The sequence below is a fragment of the Pseudophryne corroboree genome, chromosome 9 (assembly GCF_028390025.1).
Source record: "Pseudophryne corroboree isolate aPseCor3 chromosome 9, aPseCor3.hap2, whole genome shotgun sequence".
Lineage (NCBI taxonomy): Eukaryota > Metazoa > Chordata > Amphibia > Anura > Myobatrachidae > Pseudophryne > Pseudophryne corroboree.
In genome coordinates this window covers 166698039-166719974 of record NC_086452.1, presented here as the reverse complement: position 1 = coordinate 166719974, position 21936 = coordinate 166698039, and the positions used below count along the sequence as shown (strand labels likewise).

The 21936-nt window shown below is 48.2% G+C and overlaps 1 protein-coding gene across 4 annotated transcripts in view; it reads left to right on the top strand.

Annotated features, from left to right (window-relative positions):
- The first annotated feature begins 1200 nt into the window (after positions 1-1200).
- The window catches only part of LRRC8D (leucine rich repeat containing 8 VRAC subunit D), a 165688-nt gene continuing 144952 nt past the window's right edge, over positions 1201-21936 (top strand). For 2 of the 4 annotated variants that reach the window (XM_063939933.1, XM_063939934.1), the window contains exon 1: positions 1201-1613. The gene's annotated coding sequence lies outside the window, so the exon portion shown is untranslated. Of the gene's footprint in view, positions 1646-16553; positions 16655-21936 lie in introns of those variants that run through there. The other 2 variants (XM_063939935.1, XM_063939936.1) reach the window with 2 other exon arrangements.

Below are 21936 nucleotides of genomic sequence, written 5' to 3'. Positions count from 1 at the left end.
GTCTGTGGTGTACCAATGGCTAGTGCCATAGTCTGTGGCACACCAGTGGCTAGTGCCATAGTCCGTGGTGTACCAATGGCTAGTGCCACAGTCTCTGGTGCACCAATGGCTAGTGCCACAGTCTCTGGCGCACCAATGGATAATGCCCAGGGCTATCTTTGCATATGGACCCAATGGGCTCTTGCCCATGGGCCCCAGGAATATAAGGGCACTAGACTGATAGCTGTGGGTCCCCTCTTTCAAGGGGTACCAGATTTTTTAAAATTGGCCCTGGGGAACCGGAGATATCTGACTTGAAAGCAATGGTCCCCATCCAAGCTGGTTAATTGCTCTTCCCAGCCAGATATCTCGGGTTCTGTCTGACAGAGTTATTTTGAGGGTATAATCCAAATGCTGTGACTCTCCCTTTTTGGTGGACACTGGCAGCTTGTCTCTACAATGCCCATAACCAGAGATATCAGCCTTCAAGCAGCTGGTCCCTGCTCCAGCTCCACACACCTAATATGCAGTTTTAGATTTTCGTTGGTGAATTGCTCTGGTTCCTGAATTCTGATCCCCAAGTCCCCAGAACCTACTGAAAGGTGAGACTCTAGTTTTTTATACCATTCAAAGCTAAGAAATATATTTTTAGGAACTTGAGATATCTGCAGTCAAGCAAGCTTCCCTCCAACCAAAAAATGATAAATATTAAGCCCACTCCACTACCCACCGCTCCCCTACGTATTAAACATTCAGCCCAATGCCTTCTACAGTTTAGCCCCATCTGTGCAGTAAAGAAGTAATTAGCAGAAATGACTGCTCCAGGTCCTACATGCTGAGCGGAAGATAGAACACCCCCTACCAGCCGTGGGACATCAAAGCTGCCACTGATAGCACTCCCACCCCTACTGCTGGAGGCTGGGTAGGGGGCCCAGCGCATTGCTGTGCCCAGGGGACTACACTGCTGTTAAGACAGCCCTGCTAGTGCCATAGTCTGTGGCGCACCAATGGCTACTGTCATAGTCCGTGGCGCACCAATGGCTAGTTTCATAATCTATGATGCACCAACCGGCTATTTGGTACAATTTAAGACTTTTGTGGACATACACACCTGTATCATGTCAGTAATAAGTTTTAACCCACATGGTTATTTAAATACACATGGCACTAAAGATAGGTATTACCAATAGGGGTAAACACCATGCAGCTACTATTTATCGCCACAGCTCAGCAGCACGAAGGATGAGGCACAGTTACAACAGCAGTTATGAGGCTGCCAGTGCCAAACACCTGACAGCAGCATTGCTGGAAGGTTACAAGGCGGAAGGCCCCGGAGATGCAGATGACAAATGGCGAGGAGGCTGTTATGCAATCTCTCTCCGCCTCCTCCCGTCCTGTGCACTGTGCAGCCCTGGCCGGGATCACATCTCACTCCCCAGCAGTCTCCAGGAAGCAGCACACAGTGACAGCCGGCCGCGTCTATGTCTGAGCGTCTCCCGTGCCCCCGCTGCACACACCGCCCGCCTGATGCCGCCCTGTGGTGCCCAGAGAGCGCGGCTGCTGTGACTGAGAGGAGGAGGCGACACCTGGCCGGTGCAGGCGAGGAGGAGACAGCCGGGGAAGGCTCAGCTCAGGTGAGACCCCTGTGCTGCGGCGGATACCTGATGTACGTCCCTTTCTGTACTGAGAGGCCGAATTGTCTCTTCCACGCTGTGTGTGCGCGTGGTCCATGCAGGTGTCTGAGCCATAGGGAGCGTACACTATGCCGGTGCCAGTGTATATTGTGTGTCTGACTCTGTGGGGTTGGTACAAGTGGGCAAACATGCTACTTTCTGTGCCAGTGCAGTGCTATTGGAAATCAGAACCCTGATACACTGCACCCCAGAATGCATATGACAGATCCCATGTGATAGCATGCAGGTTGCTGTCTCAGGACTGGTATGGACTGGTTTTATACCACTAGTTCAGTGGCTGACAGCCATAGCTTCTGATTTCAGATAAAGAAAACAAAATACTATATACTCGCATGCATTACTATAGTGAGATATGGGTTCTGGACAGGTACGGTAGATGTGTTGGTACAGTATATGTAAGTGATTTGTTAATAAAATATTATTGCTCACGGATTAAATATCTATTAGGATTGAATTGATAGCTTTCCTGTTATTATGGTGGCGCAGATTTTTCTGGTTTACATTCTTTTGTTTTGTTTTTAAATGTTTAGTGAACTAATATGTTTACATATATACAGAAAACTATAGTCTTATTGCCAAAAAGGAACAATGGGCGTAAACATTTGCCTTTCATTTCTCTGACGTCCTAGTGGATGCTGGGGACTCCGTAAGGACCATGGGGAATAGACGGCTCCGCAGGAGACTGGGCACATCTAAAGAAAGATTTAGGACTATCTGGTGTGCACTGGCTCCTCCCCCTATGACCCTCCTCCAAGCCTCAGTTAGATTTCTGTGCCCGGCCGAGCTGGATGCACACTAGGGGCTCTCCTGAGCTCCTAGAAAGAAAGTATAGTTTAGGTTTTTTATTTTACAGTGAGATCTGCTGGCAACAGGCTCACTGCAGCGAGGGACTAAGGGGAGAAGAAGCGAACCTACCTAAGTGGTGGTAGCTTGGGCTTCTTAGGCTACTGGACACCATTAGCTCCAGAGGGATCGCACACAGGACCCGACCTCGTCGTCCGTTCCCGGAGCCGCTCCGCCGCCCCCCTTACAGAGCCAGAAGCAAGAAGGTCCGGAAAATCGGCGGCTGGAGACTTCTGTCTTCTCCAAGGTAGCGAACAGCACTGCAGCTGTGCGCCATTGCTCCTCATGCACACCACACACTTCGGTCACTGATGGGTGCAGGGCGCTGGGGGGGGGGGGCGCCCTGAGCAGCAATATTAACACCTTGGCTGGCAAAACTGACACCATATATAGCCCCAGAGGCTATATAGGTGTAAATTACCCCTGCCAGAATAACACAAAAAGCGAGAGAAAGCCCGCCGAAAAAGGGGCGGAGCCATCTCCCTCAGCACACTGGCGCCATTTTCCCTCACAGCTCCGCTGGAAGGATCGCTCCCTGGCTCTCCCCTGCAGTCCTGCACTACAGAAAGGGTAAAAAAGAGAGGGGGGGCACTAAATTTAGGCGCAGTATATATATATATATATATATATATATATATATATATATTACAAGCAGCTATAGGGGAAAACACTCTGTATAGTGATATCCCTCTGTTATATAGCGCTCTGGTGTGTGCTGGCATACTCTCCCGCTGTCTCCCCAAAGGCCTTTGTGGGGTCCTGTCCTCTGTCAGAGCATTCCCTGTGTGTGTGCTGTGTGTCGGTACCGCTGTGTCGACATGTATGATGAGGAAAATTATGTGGAGGCAGAGCAAATGCCTGTAAATGTGTTGTCACCCCCTGAGGGGTCGACACCTGTGTGGATGGACTTATGGAAGGAATTACGTGACAGTGTCAGCTCCTTACATAAAAGGTTTGACGACATAGGACAGCCGGCTACTCAGCTTGTGACTGTTCCAGCGTCTCAAATGTCATCAGGGGCTTTAAAACGCCCGCTACCTCAGATGGCAGACACATATGTCGACACAGATACCGACTCCAGTGTCGACGACGATGAGACTAGTGTACCCTCCAATAGGTCCACCCGTTACATGATTGAGGCAATGAAAAATGTATTACACATTTCTGATAGTACCCCAGGTACCACAAAAAAGGGTATTATGTTCAGTGAGAAAAAACTACCAGTAGTTTTTCCTGCATCTGAGGAATTAAATGAGGTGTGTGAGGAAGCCTGGACTTCCCCCGATAAGAAATTGATAATTTCTAAACGGTTATGGGCAGCGTACCCTTTCCCGCCAGAGGATAGGTCACGTTGGGAAACATCCCCTAGGGTAGATAAAGCGCTTACACGTTTATCAAAACAGGTGGCACTACCGTCTCAGGATACGGCCGCCCTAAAGGATCCTGCTGATAGAAAGCAGGAGGCTACCCTAAAAGCTATATATACACACACGGGCATTATATTGCGACCAGCAATTGCATCAGCATGGATGTGCAGTGCTGCTGCTGCGTGGTCAGATTCCCTGTCGGATAATATTGATACCCTGGATAGGGACAATATTTTGCTGACAGTAGAGCATATAAAAGACTCTGTCTTATACATGCGTGATGCACAGAGGGATATTTGCCGGCTGGCATCAAAAATAAGCGCAATGTCCATTGCCGCCAGGAGGGGGTTATGGACTCGGCAGTGGTCAGGTGATGCCGATTCAAAAAGGCACATGGAAGTTTTGCCTTATAAGGGGGTGGAACTGTTTGGGGATGGTCTTTCAGACCTCGTTTCCACAGCTACGGCTGGGAAATCGACATTTTTGCCACAGGCTACCCCACAGCAAAAGAAAGCACCGTATTTTCAAGTACAGTCCTTTCGGCCCCATAAACACAAGAGGGCTCGAGGCGCATCCTTTCTGCCGAGAGGCAAAGGTAGAGGGAAAAAGCTGCAGCATACAGCCAGTTCCCAAGAGCAAAAGTCCTCCCCCGCGTCCGGTAAGTCCACAGCATGACGCTGGGGCTTCACAGGCGGACCCGGGTACGGTGGGGGCCCGTCTCAGAAATTTCAGCACACAGTGGGCTCTCTCACAGGTGGATCCCTGGATCCTTCAAGTAGTATCTCAGGGGTACAGGCTGGAATCGCTCAGGGCGGTTATTGCGAGCCTGGACGAGGGGGCTTACATGGTCTCCCTGGACATCAAGGATGCGTACCTGCATGTCCCCATTTACCCTCCTCACCAGGAGTACCTCAGATTTGTGGTACAGGACTGTCACTATCAGTTCCAGACGCTGCCGTTTGGGTTATCCACGGCACCGAGGGTCTTTACCAAGGTAATGGCCGAAATGATGATACTCCTTCGTGAGAAGGGAGTTTTAATTATCCCGTACTTGGACGACCTCCTGATAAAGGCAGGGTCCAAGGAACAGTTGGTAGTGGGGGTAGCACTTTCTCGGGAAGTGCTACAACAGCACGGCTGGATTCTCAATATTCCAAAGTCACAGCTGGTCCCGACGACACGTCTTCTGTTCCTGGGAATGATTCTGGACACAGACCAGAAAAAAAAGTGTTTCTTCCAGTGGAAAAAGCCGAGGAGTTGTCATCTCTAGTCAGAGACCTCCTAAAACCGGGACAGGTGTCTGTACATCAATGCACACGAGTCCTGGGAAAAATGGTAGCTTCGTACGAAGCAATTCCATTCGGAAGGTTCCACGCAAGGACTTTCCAGTGGGACCTGTTGGACAAATGGTCCGGGTCCCATCTCCAGATGCAACGGCGGATAACCCTGTCGGCAAGGACCAGGGTGTCGCTGCTGTGGTGGCTGCAGAGGGCTCATTTACTAGAGGGCCGCAGATTCGGAATATAGGACTGGATCCTGGTGTCCACGGATGCCAGCCTTCGGGGCTGGGGTGCAGTCACACAGGGAAGAAATTTCCAAGGACTGTGGTCAAATCAGGAGATTTTGCTTCACATAAATATTCTGGAGCTAAGGGCCATTTACAATGCCCTAAGCCAAGCAAGGCCCCTGCTTCAGAACCAGCCGGTACTGATCCAATCAGACAACATCACGGCGGTCGCCCATGTAAACAGACAGGGCGGCTCAAGAAGCAGGAGGGCAATGGCAGAAGCCACAAGGATTCTCCGATGGGCGGAAAATCATGTGTTAGCACTGACAGCAGTGTTCATTCCGGGAGTGGACAACTGGGAAGCAGACTTCCTCAGCAGGCACGACCTCCACCCGGGAGAATGGGGACTTCATCCAGAAGTCTTCCAAAGGCTGGTAAACCGTTGGGAAAGACCACAGGTGGACATGATGGCGTCCCGCCTCAACAAAAAGCTAAAAAGGTATTGCGCCAGGTCAAGGGACCCTCAGGCGATCGCTGTGGACACTCTAGTAACACCGTGGGTGTACCAGTCGGTTTATGTGTTTCCTCCTCTGCCTCTCATTCCCAAGGTACTGAGAAAAGGGCATTCCGGAGGAAGTCATCCCTACCCTGATCAAAGCCAGGAAGGATGTCACCGCAAAACATTATCACCGCATTTGGCGGAAATATGTTGCTTGGTGTGAGGCCAGGAAGGCCCCAACGGAGGAATTTCAACTGGGTCGATTCCTGCATTTCCTGCAAGCAGGGGTGACGTTGGGCCTCAAATTGGGGTCCATTAAGGTCCAGATTTCGGCCCTGTCGATTTTCTTCCAGAAAGAACTGGCTTCACTGCCTGAAGTTCAGACTTTTGTCAAAGGAGTTCTGCATATTCAGCCTCCTTTTGTGCCCCCAGTGGCACCTTGGGATCTCAATGTGGTTTTGGAGTTCCTGAAATCACATTGGTTTGAGCCACTTAAGACTGTGGATTTGAAGTATCTCACGTGGAAAGTGGTCATGCTGTTGGCCCTGGCTTCGGCCAGGCGTGTGTCAGAATTGGCGGCTTTGTCCTATAAAAGCCCTTATCTGATTTTCCATATGGATAGGGCAGAGTTGAGGACTCGTCCTCAGTTTCTACCGAAGGTGGTATCAGCTTTTCACTTGAACCAACCTATTGTGGTGCCTGCGGCTACTAGGGGCTTGGAGGATTCCAAGTTACTGGACGTAGTCAGGGCCCTGAAAATCCAGGACGGCTGGAGTCAGGAAATCTGACTCGCTGTTTATCCTGTATGCACCCAACAAGCTGGGTGCTCCTGCTTCTAAGCAGACAATCGCGCGCTGGATTTGTAGCACTATTCAGCTTGCGCATTCTGCGGTGGGACTACCGCAGCCTAAATCTGTAAAAGCCCATTCCACAAGGAAGGTGGGCTCATCTTGGGCGGCTGCCCGAGGGGTCTCGGCTTTACAACTTTGCCGAGCTGCTACTTGGTCAGGGGCAAACACGTTTGCAAAATTCTACAAATTTGATACCCTGGCTGAGGAGGACCTGGAGTTCTCTCATTCGGTGCTGCAGAGTCATCCGCACTCTCCCGCCCGTTTGGGAGCTTTGGTATAATCCCCATGGTCCTTACGGAGTCCCCAGCATCCACTAGGACGTCAGAGAAAATAAGAATTTACTCACCGGTAATTCTATTTCTCGTAGTCCGTAGTGGATGCTGGGCGCCCATCCCAAGTGCGGATTGTCTGCAATACTTGTAAATAGTTATTGTTACACAAATCGGGTTGTTATTGCGAGCCATCTGTTCAGAGGCTCCGTTGTTATCATACTGTTAACCGGGGTTCCTATCACGAGTTATACGGTGTGATTGGTGTGGCTGGTATGAGTCTTACCCGGGATTCAAAATCCTACCTTATTGTGTCAGCTCTTCCGGGCACAGTGTCCTAACTGAGGCTTGGAGGAGGGTCATAGGGGGAGGAGCCAGTGCACACCAGATAGTCCTAAATCTTTCTTTAGATGTGCCCAGTCTCCTGCGGAGCCGTCTATTCCCCATGGTCCTTACGGAGTCCCCAGCATCCACTACGGACTACGAGAAATAGAATTACCGGTGAGTAAATTCTTATTTTCTTTCTGCATATAATAATTTTTTTTTTTTTTAAATGCTTGGACATGTATGAGGTTAAAATAACTTTAATGCATGATTGTGATCCAGTCACACATTCACTTGTCTGTCTATACTGCCTGAAACTAAACTTTAAATTTATTAGGGGGTATTTATCAAAGCTTGGAGAGAGCTAAAGTGGAGAGGTATAAAGCACTGACCAACCAGCTTCTAACTGTCATTTTACAGACAAGGCTAGATGCATCATCGCTTGGAGAGTGAGAAAATGTAGAGAGAAAAAGTACCAGCCAATCAGCTCCTGACTGCCATGTCACAGGCCCTTTTTGAAAAATGACAGGAGCTTGTTGGCTGGTAGTTTATCACTCTCCAAACAATGATGCATCTAGCCCTGTGTTTGAAAAACTACAGTAATACCCCTTTCAGACAACACAAATAACCCAGCATCAACCCAGTATATTGCCGGGTCGATGCGAGTCGCTGTGCGGTGTGAAAGGGTAACTCCTGAATTCCCGAGTCGCCTGGCCTGGGAATAAAGAAGGGTTATTACCGGGTCAGGTGCAGTGTGAACGGATTACCTGGGATGATGGGACCTAGTACCTGTTCACAGCATAGGGAGATGCGGCACGGAAATGATCTCATCTCCCAGCGCTGCCTCCGCCCCTGCTCCCGATGCTGCCGCAGTCCCCAACCCCGATGGCAAACCAACCCGGTATATTGCCAGGTTGGGAAGCCAGTTCTCAGGTCCAATGCCGGGTCGCATCGAGGAAGGTCCCTTTCCAATTCTCGGGTGCGACACGGCAGTTGCAATCTGAAAGCTGTATTAGGAGCTGATTGGCCAGTTCTTCATTTCTCTTCACTTAATCTCTCTCCAAGCATTGATAAATACACTCCTTAAATGAAACTAAGATGAAGCAGCTGGCGCTTACCGTTTTAGATTTTGCTTTCAATCATCTTCATATTTTGGGGGCTTTCATATTTCTATTAATCTTTGTATCTTACCAAAATCTCTTTAAAAGAAAACGTATTTGTAAGTTATTAAAAAAAAATAAAATAATAATAATAATAATAATAATAAAAATAAATAAAAAAAGATCCCTACAATTGACGGAAATTGTCCCACAGTGGCACTATCCTGGTTACATGTGTCCTTAAAAAGTTTACAACCACTGTTCGAAATGCATCAAGCAAGACTGGGGGACACTTTGTAGAGCCACCAACCTTTCCTGGGGCAAGCTGGTTACTGGGACTTTGCAGGCTATCAGTGAGATGTTTTTTTTTCATCTGTGCATTTGGTAGGCTTGCATTCCATATACTGGGGCCCCTGGTGGAACTTTTTAAGGGATTTTATATACATTTTTCAATATGCTATGTTATGTTGTTTTTTTATTATTATGTTATTTATGTCTTCTGTGTAACATTTGACCCATCTTTGAAGTGTATTTGTTTTTTTATATTAAAGAGTTTACATCACTAGTAGGTTTTGCACTGTTGAGCTATTGCTTGTCTTTTTTTCATTTTGCATATGATATCCAATGATTCTTGGTAGGTGATTCCGCCCCATTGGAGAAAAAAAAATAAAAAAAAATGGATCTACTTGTGTCATATGTGGTGTCTCAGGTTAAATCAAGTGCCCGTCAATCCCTATGTGAACTATTTGTTTTAGGGCACAGGGAGGAACAAGTGTGGGACAATTTTGTTCTTTTGCAGAGAATCCTTTGCAGGCAATGAATGCCTGAAGTCCAGAACCCATTGACATCACCAATTTTCCTCCTTTGTTATGCTTTGCCATTCCTTTACTTGGTTGTTTGTTCTTGGGTCTTTCCAGTGTAGTAAGTTCGTCCCAGTCGCCCGGAGGCATGATAAATGTTGGTGCCCCCCTACATCTACACACACATTCCATATGTAGCTATCCGGCACTAAGGGTGAACAGTAGCAGCGTGCTCAGGTACCTTTCCCAATAGTAATATAAATACACATAGAAAGTGGACGCACACCAAGTCAGTCATTACAATAAAACAGACACCAGCATACCTTTATAGTACACCTACAGTGCTCCCTCACCCGCCAGCGGGTCTCGATGGAGATGCTTTGGCGCAGCGTTGTGCCGATATAACTAGTGTTCACTCTAGGATTTTTTTAGGGCAGGGTGCTGATCACGGGGAGGGCACATTTTTCCAATCGGGAGGGCACATTTTTAAGTTAGATGGGCAAACTTAGGTACATACTATAATGCTTGGTGCTCCCATTCCTATAGGCCAAAACATGGACAGTGCGCACCGAAGGCGCGCAGCAAAAATCTAGGGGCGTTGTTTTGTGGGGAAGGGGCGTGGCCACATAATAGTGGCAATTCACATTACACCTCACGGTAGTGCACCGAATACACATTGCACCAGGTAGAACCTCCTATACACACTGCACCAGGTAGAGCACGTTATACATATTGCGCCAGATAGAGCACATTATACACACTGCACCAGGTAGAGAGCACATTATACACACTGCACCAGGTAGAGAGCACATTATACACACTGCACCAGGTAGAGAGCACTGAGATTGAAGTTTACAGCTGCAAAATACTTACAAGGTTAATTTAGCCCAGGGGGACTCTCATGTGCTTACCGGGTCCGGCGGCGCACGGCTGGGTCCAGCGGCGTGTCGGGGTCCGGCAGGCAGCAAACGGCAGGGCGCACAGAAACGGGCAGGGCGGGATTCAGCTGTCTAAGGGGCAGGGCGCAGCGCCCTGTGAAAGACACCTAGCGTGAACACTAGATATATATAAAAAAAACCACACAAACGCCTCATTCACTTAAACACACACGTCTCTTTCACTTAAACACACACGCCGCTTTCACACACACACCTCCTTTACTTAAAAACACACGCCGCTTTCACTTAAACACCCACACATGCCTTTCACTTACACACACACACACACACACACACACACACACACACACACACACTCAGAACGGACACCCCTCCATATATTTAGAAGGTAGTGTGTACGCCTCTCACTTACACACACACCTCTCACACACGTGCCTCTCACTTACACACACACACACACACACACCTCTCACACACGTGCCTCTCACTTACATACACATGCCTCTCACTTACACACACATGCCTCTCACTTACACACACATACATGCCTCTCACTTACACACACACATTCATGCCTCTCACACACGCCACTCACATCACTCACTCACTCACATGCCTTTTTTACTTGAATGCACAACTTTCCTTAAAAACACACACACCTCACTTAAAAACAAGCACACACAAAACACAGTGCTTCCCCCCAAATCCACCTCTCCCCCACCCCCCACACAGTGCCTACCTTTGTCTATCATCAGGCTCACGGAGCACGGAGGAGCAGAGAGCTTCCCTCGGCTGGCTTACTTAACTAGAAGGGCCCTGGAGGAGCTGTGCTCTGGAGCTCCCCCTAGCTGCAGCCAGTGCCATCTGTCTGTAAATACAGGAGGCAGCTTCCGTGTCACTGACACAGCTCCTCCGTCTGTAATAGCAGCGCGGTCCTCAGGCAGCGGGAGACAGTGGAGGAGATGTGCCCCCTTGCGGTCAGGAGCCCGGCGGCAGCTGACTCCACTGCCTCCCACAGTTCCGCCACTGGGTCTTTCTACCTTTTGAGTTTTGTCTTCAGCAAGTAAAAGGCCTGCTCGATCGGTTTAACATTAGGTGATCTGTCTTCTGTCACATCATAAATAAATAAAAAAACTACCCAGTGCCATTGGAAGCCATGCATGCTCATACCATCACACTTCCTCTCTCATGCTTTACAGATTTATTATGACCCATTCCAAGCCTTCTCCATACTTTTTCTTCCCATTAATCTGGTACAGGTTGATTTTAGTTGCATCTCTCCAAAGAATGCTGTTCCAAAGCTGGGCTGGCCTTTTTAGATGTGTTTTGGCAAAGTCTAATCTGGCCTTTTCCATTCTTGAGGCTTATGAATGGGTTGCACTTTGTAGGTGAACCATCTGTATTTGCTATCATGAAATCTTCTCTTTATGGTAGACCTGGACAATGACATGCCTACCTCCTGAGGAGTGTTCTTCACTTAGGGTTGACTGGATGTTGGGAAGGGTTTTCTTTTTCTTTACAATGGAAAGGATCTTGCAATCTTCTTCTACTGTGGTATTCTGTGGACATTCATGCTTTTTTGTGTTGCTGAGCTCACCATTACATTCTTCCTTTTTTTTTCTTCTCCGAGGGGCTAAGCCTTTGAGAGTGTAAAAGCGGAGAGAGATAAAGTACCAGCTCCTAACTGCAATATTACAGGCTGTGCTTTAAAAATGACAGGAACTGATTGGTTGGTAGGTAGTGTCTTTGTAAGCAGCGGGAGGCGTCTTGAGTTGAAAGATGCCCACTGTAGACTTTTGTGATACGCTGCATGGGATTCCTCTGAGCGAACATTGGTTATTTAAGTTACCCTCATTTTCGAAAGTACAGCTCGTTGCTGCCCCCATCCACACCCCCAAACGGCATGCTGCAGCTTAGCGGGCACTGTGTGCGAACTTGCAGAATGAGTTCTGCACATGTGCAGTTTGACATTTGAGCATGTGCAGATCTCACACAATCAGAGATGTTCGTAAAACATCGGGTCGATAGCTCTCTCTATCAAACTGCCATAGGCAGAAAAATAACTCAAAGAAATATATCCCAAGCATTAGTTTTGCCTTTGACTGTTATTTGATTTGACTAGTAAGATAGACCTGCCATTTGTGGAGTCTCCTCAGCCCACCCACATCCCTCCTCACTGTAATACTTATCTGTAGGGCTAGTGTGCTGGTTTGTCTCCTCCCCTTTGTGTCAGTGAAAGCCATTGGCTGGGAGGGAAGAGGGGGGAGGCCATGTACCCCTGCACAGAATGCACATATCCATCTGAGGACATGCCATTCTCAGTAATCTATGTATATAAAAGGCAAATACCACTGACTCATCACAAAATCTCCTGAACCATAAGGAGTAAGAACTTGAAATTTGGACAGTAGCTACTTTTGTGATGTGGTCACCCACTAAGAAGGAATTTTTCAAAATTCCACCTACAAAGGGGTTAAATGGGGTAAAATAAATCCCCCCCCCTCACAGAGGAAGAGTTAAGACAGCCCACCCAGCCGGGGCTATAAAGAATGCTTGATGCCGGCCATACCAAGTCACGGAGGGGGGAGGACGCAATGATCTGTTCCTGGACTTCCTTGCAGTGGCAGTTGCAGAGCACTCCACTGTTCAAATAGAGGAGCCATATCAACTGCCACCCCTAAACACTGTCAAACATTGTTGCGTGTAGCTCCCCTATCTGACTAATGGACTGCTCTAAAACTGCCACTGGCAAGAAAGTGCATCCTTAGGGTTCAGGAGACTTTGTGTGTGTGTGTATATATATGTGTGTATGTGTATGTATATGTGTATATATATATATATATATATATATATATATATATATATATATATATATATATATATATATATATATATATATATATATAATTTATTTAGAAGTACTTGACCAACCTATTTGATAGTGTCTCAATTATCAGAGGTCAACCTGTCACTTTAACTAAACATTGTGAAACTCTCAGAGAGCAATAGGAGGAAAGGAGAGAGAGATATTTTGACCTTAAATGCATTAAAGGAAAGCTTGATAGTCAGCAACTACTTATCTCATACCTCCCTACATTGTCAGGCTCCAAGCATGTCACTCTCCTGCGTGAGGGCACCCGGATCAGCATTAAAGGTACAGGGAGAGCGGACCACATGCGACTGTGTGTGTGTGTGTATATAATGTGTGTATGTAAAATCATAAATTAAAATATATTTAAATCCAGCTTTATATTATGCTGTTTTGTTAAAACTGTGTCAACTCTGCATTGAATTTGTTTTATACTGATACATCTATCAGGTGCACATTACAGGTGTCCATGCTCTGCTTATAATGAGAGAAGAGGCCACATTGGGCATGTACACATTTAAATAGAGCTCCATGTGACAGGTAATTTACCTGCTTCTTCTGATGAAACCGCCAATGCGAGATGGCAGAGAAATGCGTCATGGACTGACGTGCAGTCAGGGGAGGCAGTGCCTCCCCTGTGATTAATTATTAAAATAATATAAAGAAGATACTTATGACACATATTCTGTGTCATAAGTATCTTCTTTATTTAATTATAATAATTTTCCTGGCTTAAATGTGTTTGGGAGGCACTGATAGCAGTGCCTCCCAAACCTAATGGAAACGGGACAGAGCGGGGGGCGGGGCCAAACACTGGGCTGTAAAAGCCCATTCAAAAAGATAGGGAAAGCGGGACTTCTACAAGTGCCTCGCTGACAGGGACACCACCCCCTTGTCAGCGAGGCACCTGTGATTGGATAGCGGATCCAGTGCTGCATCCGCTGTCCAATCACCCACACGCGGCGCTGGAGGCGGCGGGTCCCGGCGGTGAGTGGCGTTGGAGGTAGCCGGGAGGAGCAGTGGGCCTGCAGTGTGTGCAGCTCTCTCCCGACCTCCTCCGCCGGCTCCGTCCTCCCGCTGACCCGAGCGGAGGTGTGCGGCTATTCCCCTCTTCCGCCGGCTCCGTCCTCCCACTGACAGGAGCAGCGGCGTGGCCCTGCAGTGTGTGCGGCTCTCCCCAGCAGCAGCAGGTTAGTCTCTCTCTCTCTCTCTCGTAATGCAGTAGTAAAACCTGTTAACAGCTCAATATCTTTTCCCCGTATGTTCAATTAACCCTCAGCCTGCCACGCTGTCAGTTGCTTCAGCGTCTCCTGTTACACGTGACTTCTTCTGCTCGATACCTGCTCTCATAGGCAGCCTATTGGTCCACCACGGGCACCGTATGTACGAACGTACGGGACCCATCACCTCCGATCATTAAACAATGGCACATATGCCTGGAGGTGACGGGTCCTGTACGTTCGTACATACGGTGCCCGCGGTGGAACAATAGGCTACCTATGAGAGCAGGTATCGTGCCGAAGAAGTCACGTGGAACAGGAGATGCGGAAGCAACTTACAGCGCAGTAGGCTGAGGATTAATAGAACATACGGGAAAAAGACATCGGGACGGTAACAGGTTTTACCGCTATATTACTGCTTAGTACATCACTCTCTCTCTCTCTCTCTCTCTCTCTCTCTCTCTCTCTCTCTCTCTCACGAAGTTTGTAAGTATAATGTTCATTTTTACAGGTACCCCTACCCTATTGGATTGTACTGGACAAGTGGACGTGATCGGCGTGGGATGTAGGTAAGTAATCTGTCTCTCATTTTTACAGGTACCCCTATTGGATTCTACATGGACAAGTGGACGTGATCGGCGTGGGATGTAGGTAAGTATGTGTAAGTGTGTTTTAATAAATTTTTACTTTCACGGTGTGTGAGTTGTGTTTTTTTTATGTGGGTATTTTTGGTGTTGTAGACCTACAGGTACCAGCGGGCCCGTTATTTCCCCGCATGCTGGTACTTGAGGTTCTCCAAGTACCAGCAAGCGGGGGAGGCCTTGTAGTTCCACAACAAAAAACAATATTCTTTTTTTTACACACGGCTATCAGCCCGGCACCCACCGCCCAGGGGTGCTGGGGACAGCCTCGAGCTTCATCCCTGGCCCTTGGGTGCCTGGAGGGGGGGTGACCCCTTGATTTAAGGGGCCCCCACTCCTCCAGGGAACCCCGGCCAGGGGTGACTAGTTGGGGGAGTAATGCCACGGCCGCAGGGACCTACATAAATGTGTCCCCCGGCTGTGGCATTATGTCCCTGGCTAGTGGAGCCGGTACTGGTTTTAAAAATACTGGGGACCCCCACATCTTTTGTCCCCCGTATTTTTGGAACCAGGACCGGACTAAGAGCCCGGTGCTGGTAGTCTAAATACGGGGAACCCCTGTCCAATTTTCCCCCCCAGTATTTAAACAACCAGGACTGGCTCAAAGAGCCCGAGGCTGGTTATACTTAGGAGGGGGAACCTCACGCATTTTTTTTTTTTTTTTTTTTTTTACATTTTAAATTAAAAAAAAAAATGTTTTTTACTTTTTTTTTTAATCCATTCAGACCCTTCTGTTAATGGAAGCCCCGGACAACAAAATTGCATTCATGTCCTCCTCCCACTCCCTTCCCAGTCCCAAACACTAATTATTATTATTTTTTCTATAAAAATGTACAATATATAACAAGTATGATGAGCAGGCAAGCAGCGGGCATTGGCGGCATCGGACTGAGATGCAAATTAGTGGCGGAGGGCTGGGTCAGTTGATGGTGGGCGAGTTTGTAAGCCATTAGCGGTGGCAGCGGGCATTGGCTCAGCGGCGGTAGGGGTCATCGGCAGGATTCAGCGGACATTATGACTGTAGTTACTCACCAGCCACTGACCTCACCGCATGCCACTGCTCTGTACAGACACTTCCACTGCTGCTTGAGCCCGCCTTACCTTCCTTGTGTTGCACCACCTACGCTGGCTGCAGAGATACAACAGTCGCACCTTCCTTTCCCACATGAGTGACTGCTCAGGATTACCCACACATACAAAGCCGGAGACCCAAGCTAATTACGTCAGCACACCAGACGATTACATGAGACTGTGGTCCTAATTCAGATCTGATTGCAGCAGCAAATTTGTTAGCAAATGGGCAATACCATGTGCACTGCAGGGGGGGGGGGCAGATATAACATGTGCAGAGAGAGTTAGATTTGGGTGGGTTATTTTGTTTCTGTGCAGGGTAAATACTGGCTGCTTTATTTTTACACTGCAATTTAGATTTCAGTTTGAACACCCACCCCCCCACAAATCTAACTCTCTGCACATGTTATATCTGCCCCCCCCCCCTGCCGCAGTGCACATGATTTTGCCCATTAGCTAAGATAAGAAATGTGCTGCTGCGATCAGATCTGAATTAGGTCCTGTGTGTTTAATTATGGGGGAGGTCGAGCACAGCATGGACTGTGCATTGCAACTTGTACCTTAATACGGCCAGTGACAATTGCTTTATTCAAACAACCTGCTTTAAGGACTTGGCTCATACGATATATGATAATGGAGCTTTAATGCAGAGTGTATCCTGGATTATGCTTCTTAAGAGCATTCTTATGCATTTATATGGATAAATGAACAATTGACCTTTGTAGGTATAAGTACCCAGTTTTATTTATTTTGTTTGTGTATTGTATGCACCTCAATTGGTATAATTAAAACACACAATCTTGCACTCTCTATCTTGATAATATTTCTTTATTGCTTATATGTACATACTTGTTTCAGAAATGCTTTACAATATGTTTTTTGCATTGTTCACTTTATTATGTACTTTCTACTATTTCAGGTTAATTGCTACGTAAAATTTAGTACACGGGTGTACTCCCCATCCCTCCCCCCCCCAATATTATTATCGCATTTTGCAATTTCAAAATATATAGTTGGAGACTGCTAGCAGGTTTATTTTTTTTTAAATATTTTATAATACATCTTTTGATCTGTAATGTAGTCCTCCTCTTATTGATCTAGCTTTCGCTATCTATAATTTAAGGCAGTTTAATAAGGAAGGCGGCCCGTGTGCAGGTTGCAATCAGGCCCCCTGCCCTCCAGCGGTAGTGCACATGCACAGATCTCTGGGAACATATCATCTGCGACTTGTTCCCAGGGGAGACTTATCTACTGCGTAAATCACCTGGAAGACTGCAGCGGTGGCCATTTTCCCAGTGATTTTCTCATCTATTCAGCCAGCGCCTGGCTCACGGAGTGGTAAGTATAATTATATGGGTGCAGGGTGTGCAATGGGTGGCCCCCTGGGCACCGGACACCTTGCACCCATTATAGATACCCCAGTGTCTAAAATACAATACTTTAGTTTCTCTGACGTCCTAGTGGATGCTGGGAACTCCGTAAGGACCATGGGGAATAGCGGGCTCCGAAGGAGGCTGGGCACTCTAGAAAGATTTATGACTACCTGGTGTGCACTGGCTCCTCCCACTATGACCCTCCTCCAAGCCTCAGTTAGATTTTGTGCCCGGCCGAGGTTGGATGCATACTAGGGGCTCTCCTGAGCCTTTAGAAAGAAAGTATAGAAATTAGGTTTTTTATTTTCAGTGAGACCTGCTGGCAACAGGCTCACTGCAGCGAGGAACTAAGGGGAGAAGAAGCGAACCTGCCTGCTTGCAGCCAGCTTGGGCTTCTTAGGCTACTGGACACCATTAGCTCCAGAGGGATCGACCGCAGGCCCAGCCTTGGTGTTCGGTCCCGGAGCCGCGCCGCCGTCCCCCTTACAGAGCCAGAAGCAAGAAGAGGTCCGGAAAATCGGCGGCAGAAGACATCAGTCTTCACCAAGGTAGCGCACAGCACTGCAGCTGTGCGCCATTGCTCCTCACACACACTTCACACTCCGGTCACTGAGGGTGCAGGGCGCTGGGGGGGGGGGGCGCCCTGAGAAGCAATAATAATAACACCTTGGCTGGCAAAAATACCACAATATATAGCCCCAGAGGCTATATATGTGGAAAATACCCCTGCCAGAATATAGGAAAAAGCGGGAGAATAGTCCGCAGAAAAGGGGCGGAGCTATCTCCTGCAGCACACTGGCGCCATTTTTCCCTCACAGCTCCGCTGGAAGGAAGCTCCCTGGCTCTCCCCTGCTGTCTACACTACAGAAAAGGGTAAAAAAGAGAGGGGGGGCACTAAATTTAGGCGCAGTATACATTTATATAGAAAAAGCAGCTATAGGGGACATAACTCAGTTAGTCCCTGCATTATATAGCGCTCTGGTGTGTGCTGGCATACTCTCACTCTGTCCCCCCAAAGGGCTTTTGTGGGTCCTGTCCTCTGTTGGAGCATTCCCTGTGTGTGTGCGGTGTGTCGGTACGGCTGTGTCGACATGTTTGATGAGGATAATGATGTGGAGACGGAGCAGATGCCTTTAGAAGGGATGTCACCCCCTGCGGGGCAGACACCTGAGTGGATGAGCTTATGGAAAGAAATGAGTGCACGTATAGACTCCTTACATAAGAAATTTGACGACATGCCAAATGTGGGACAGCCGACTTCTCAGCTCGTGCCTGTCCAGGCGTCTCAAAGGTCATCAGGGGCTCTGAAACGCCCGCTACCTCAGACCGCAGACCCAGATGTCGACACTGATACTGACACCAGTGTCGATGACGATGAGTCTAACCTGATGCCCACTAAGGCCATTCACTGCATGATTGAGGCAATGAAAGAGGTGTTACACATTTCTGATATAACTACAGGTACCACTAAAAAGGGTATTATGTTTGTGGAGAAAAAACTACCCGTAGTTTTTCCCCCATCAGATGAATTAAATGAAGTGTGTGAAGAAGCGTGGGCTTTCCCTGATAAAAAATTGGTAATTCCTAAGAAGGTACTAATGGCGTTCCCTTTCCCGCCAGAGGATAGGTCACGTTGGGAAACACCTCCTAGGGTGGATAAAGCGCTCACACGTTTGTCTAAAAAGGTGGCACTACCGTCTCCGGATACGGCCGCCCTCAAGGAACCTGCTGATAGAAAGCAGGAGGCGATCCTGAAGTCTGTATATACACACTCAGGCATTATACTTAGACCAGCTATTGCGTCAGCATGGATGTGCAGTGCTGCCGCCGCGTGGTCAGATAAATTGTCAGAAAATATTGACACACTAGACAGAGACACGATCCTGCTAACCATAGACCATATCAAAGACTCAGTCTTATATATGAGAGATGCACAGAGGGAAATCTGCCGGCTGGCATCTAAAGTAAGTGCATTGTCCATTTCTGCTAGGAGAGGCTTATGGACTCGCCAGTGGACAGGAGATGCAGATTCTAAAAGGCACATGGAAGTTTTGCCTTATAGGGGTGAGGAATTATTTGGGGATGGTCTCTCGGACCTTGTTTCCACAGCAACGTCTGGGAAGTCAGCATTTTTACCCCATGTCCCCTCACAGCCTAAGAAGGCGCCGTTTTATCAGGTTCAGTCCTTTCGGACCCAGAAAAACAAGCGTGGAAAAGGCGGGTCTTTTCTGTCCAGAGGCAGAGGTAGGGGAAAAAGGCTGCAACAAACAGCAGGTTCCCAGGAGCAAAAGTCCTCCCCCGCTGCTTCTTCCAAGTCCGCCGCATGACGGTGGGGCTCCACAGGCGGAGCCAGGTACGATGGGGGGCCGCCTCAAGAATTTCAGCGATCAGTGGGCTCGCTCACAGGTGGATCCCTGGATCCTTCAAATAGTATCTCAGGGGTACAAACTGGAATTCGAGGCGTCTCCACCCCACCGGTTCCTAAAATCTGCCTTGCCGATTGCTCCCTCAGACAGGGAGGCGGTGCTAGCGGCAATTCACAAGCTTATTCCCAGCAGGTGATAATCAAGGTACCCCTACTTCAACAAGGCCGGGGTTACTATTCCACACTATTTGTGGTGCCGAAACCGGACGGTTCGGTGAGACCCATTTTAAATTTGAAATCCTTGAACACATACATAAAAAAATTCAAGTTCAAGATGGAATCGCTCAGGGCGGTTATTGCAAGCCTGGACGAGGGGGATTACATGGTATCCCTGGACATCAAGGATGCTTACTTGCATGTCCCCATTTACCATCCTCACCAGGAGTACCTCAGATTTGTGGTACAGGATTGCCATTACCAATTCCAGACGCTGCCGTTTGGACTGTCCACGGCACCGAGGGTATTTACCAAGGTTATGGCGGAAATGATGATACTCCTTCGAAAAAAGGGAGTTTTAATTATCCCGTACTTGGACGATCTCCTAATAAAGGCGAGATCCAAGGAACAGTTGTTGGTGGGAGTAGCACTATCTCAGGAAGTGCTGCACCAGCACGGCTGGATTCTGAATATCCCAAAGTCACAGCTGGTTCCGACGACACGGCTACTGTTCCTGGGTATGATCCTGGATACAGTCCAGAAAAAAGTGTTTCTCCCGGAGGAGAAAGCCAGGGAGTTGTCATCTCTAGTCAGAGACCTCCTGAAACCAAAACAGGTATCGGTGCATCACTGCACGCGGGTACTGGGAAAGATGGTAGCTTCTTACGAAGCAATTCCCTTCGGCAGGTTCCATGCCAGAATCTTTCAGTGGGACCTATTGGACAAATGGTCCGGATCGCATCTTCAGATGCATCGCTTAATAACCCTGTCTCCAAGAACCAGGGTGTCTCTACTGTGGTGGCTGCAGAGTGCCCATCTTCTGGAGGGCCGCAGGTTCGGCATACAGGACTGGGTCCTGGTGACCACGGATGCCAGCCTTCGAGGCTGGGGGGCAGTCACACGGGGAAGAAACTTCCAAGGACTATGGTCGAGTCAGGAGACTTCCCTTCACATAAATATTCTGGAACTAAGGGCCATTTACAATGCCCTAAGTCAAGCAAAATCCCTGCTCCTACACCAGCCGGTGCTGATCCAGTCAGACAACATCACGGCAGTCGCCCATGTAAATCGACAGGGAGGCACAAGAAGCAGGATGGCAATGGCAGAAGCCACAAGAATTCTCCGATGGGCGGAGAATCATGTACTAGCACTGTCAGCAGTGGACAACTGGGAAGCAGACTTCCTCAGCAGACACGACCTCCACCCGGGAGAGTGCGGACTTCATCCAGAAGTCTTCCAGATGCTGGTAAACCATTGGGAAAAACCACAGGTGGACATGATGGCGTCCCGCCTCAACAAAAAGTTAAAAAGATATTGCGCCAGGTCAAGGGACCCTCAGGCGATAGCTGTGGACGCTCTAGTGACACCGTGGGTGTACCAGTCGGTTTATGTGTTCCCTCCTCTGCCTCTCATACCAAAGGTATTGAGAATAATAAGAAAGCGAGGAGTAAACACAATTCTCGTGGTTCCGGATTGGCCAAGACGAGCGTGGTACCCGGAACTTCAAGAGATGATCTCAGAGGACCCGTGGCCTTTGCCGCTCAGACAGGACCTGCTACAGCAGGGGCCCTGTCTGTTCCAAGACTTACCGCGGCTGCGTTTGACGGCATGGCGGTTGAACGCCGGATCCTGAAGGAAAAGGGTATTCCGGAGGAAGTCATTCCTACGCTTATTAAAGCCAGGAAAGATGTTACGGCAAAGCATTATCACCGCATATGGCGGAAATATGTTGCATGGTGCGAGGCCAAAAAGGCCCCAACAGAGGAATTTCAACTAGGTCGATTTCTGCATTTCCTGCAAGCAGGAGTGAATATGGGCCTAAAACTAGGCTCCATTAAAGTACAGATCTCGGCTCTGTCGATTTTCTTTCAAAAAGAACTAGCTTCAGTACCTGAAGTTCAGACATTTGTGAAAGGAGTGCTGCATATTCAGCCCCCGTTTGTGCCTCCTGTGGCACCTTGGGATCTCAACGTGGTGTTGAGTTTCTTAAAATCACATTGGTTTGAGCCACTAAAAACCGTGGATCTAAAATATCTCACGTGGAAAGTG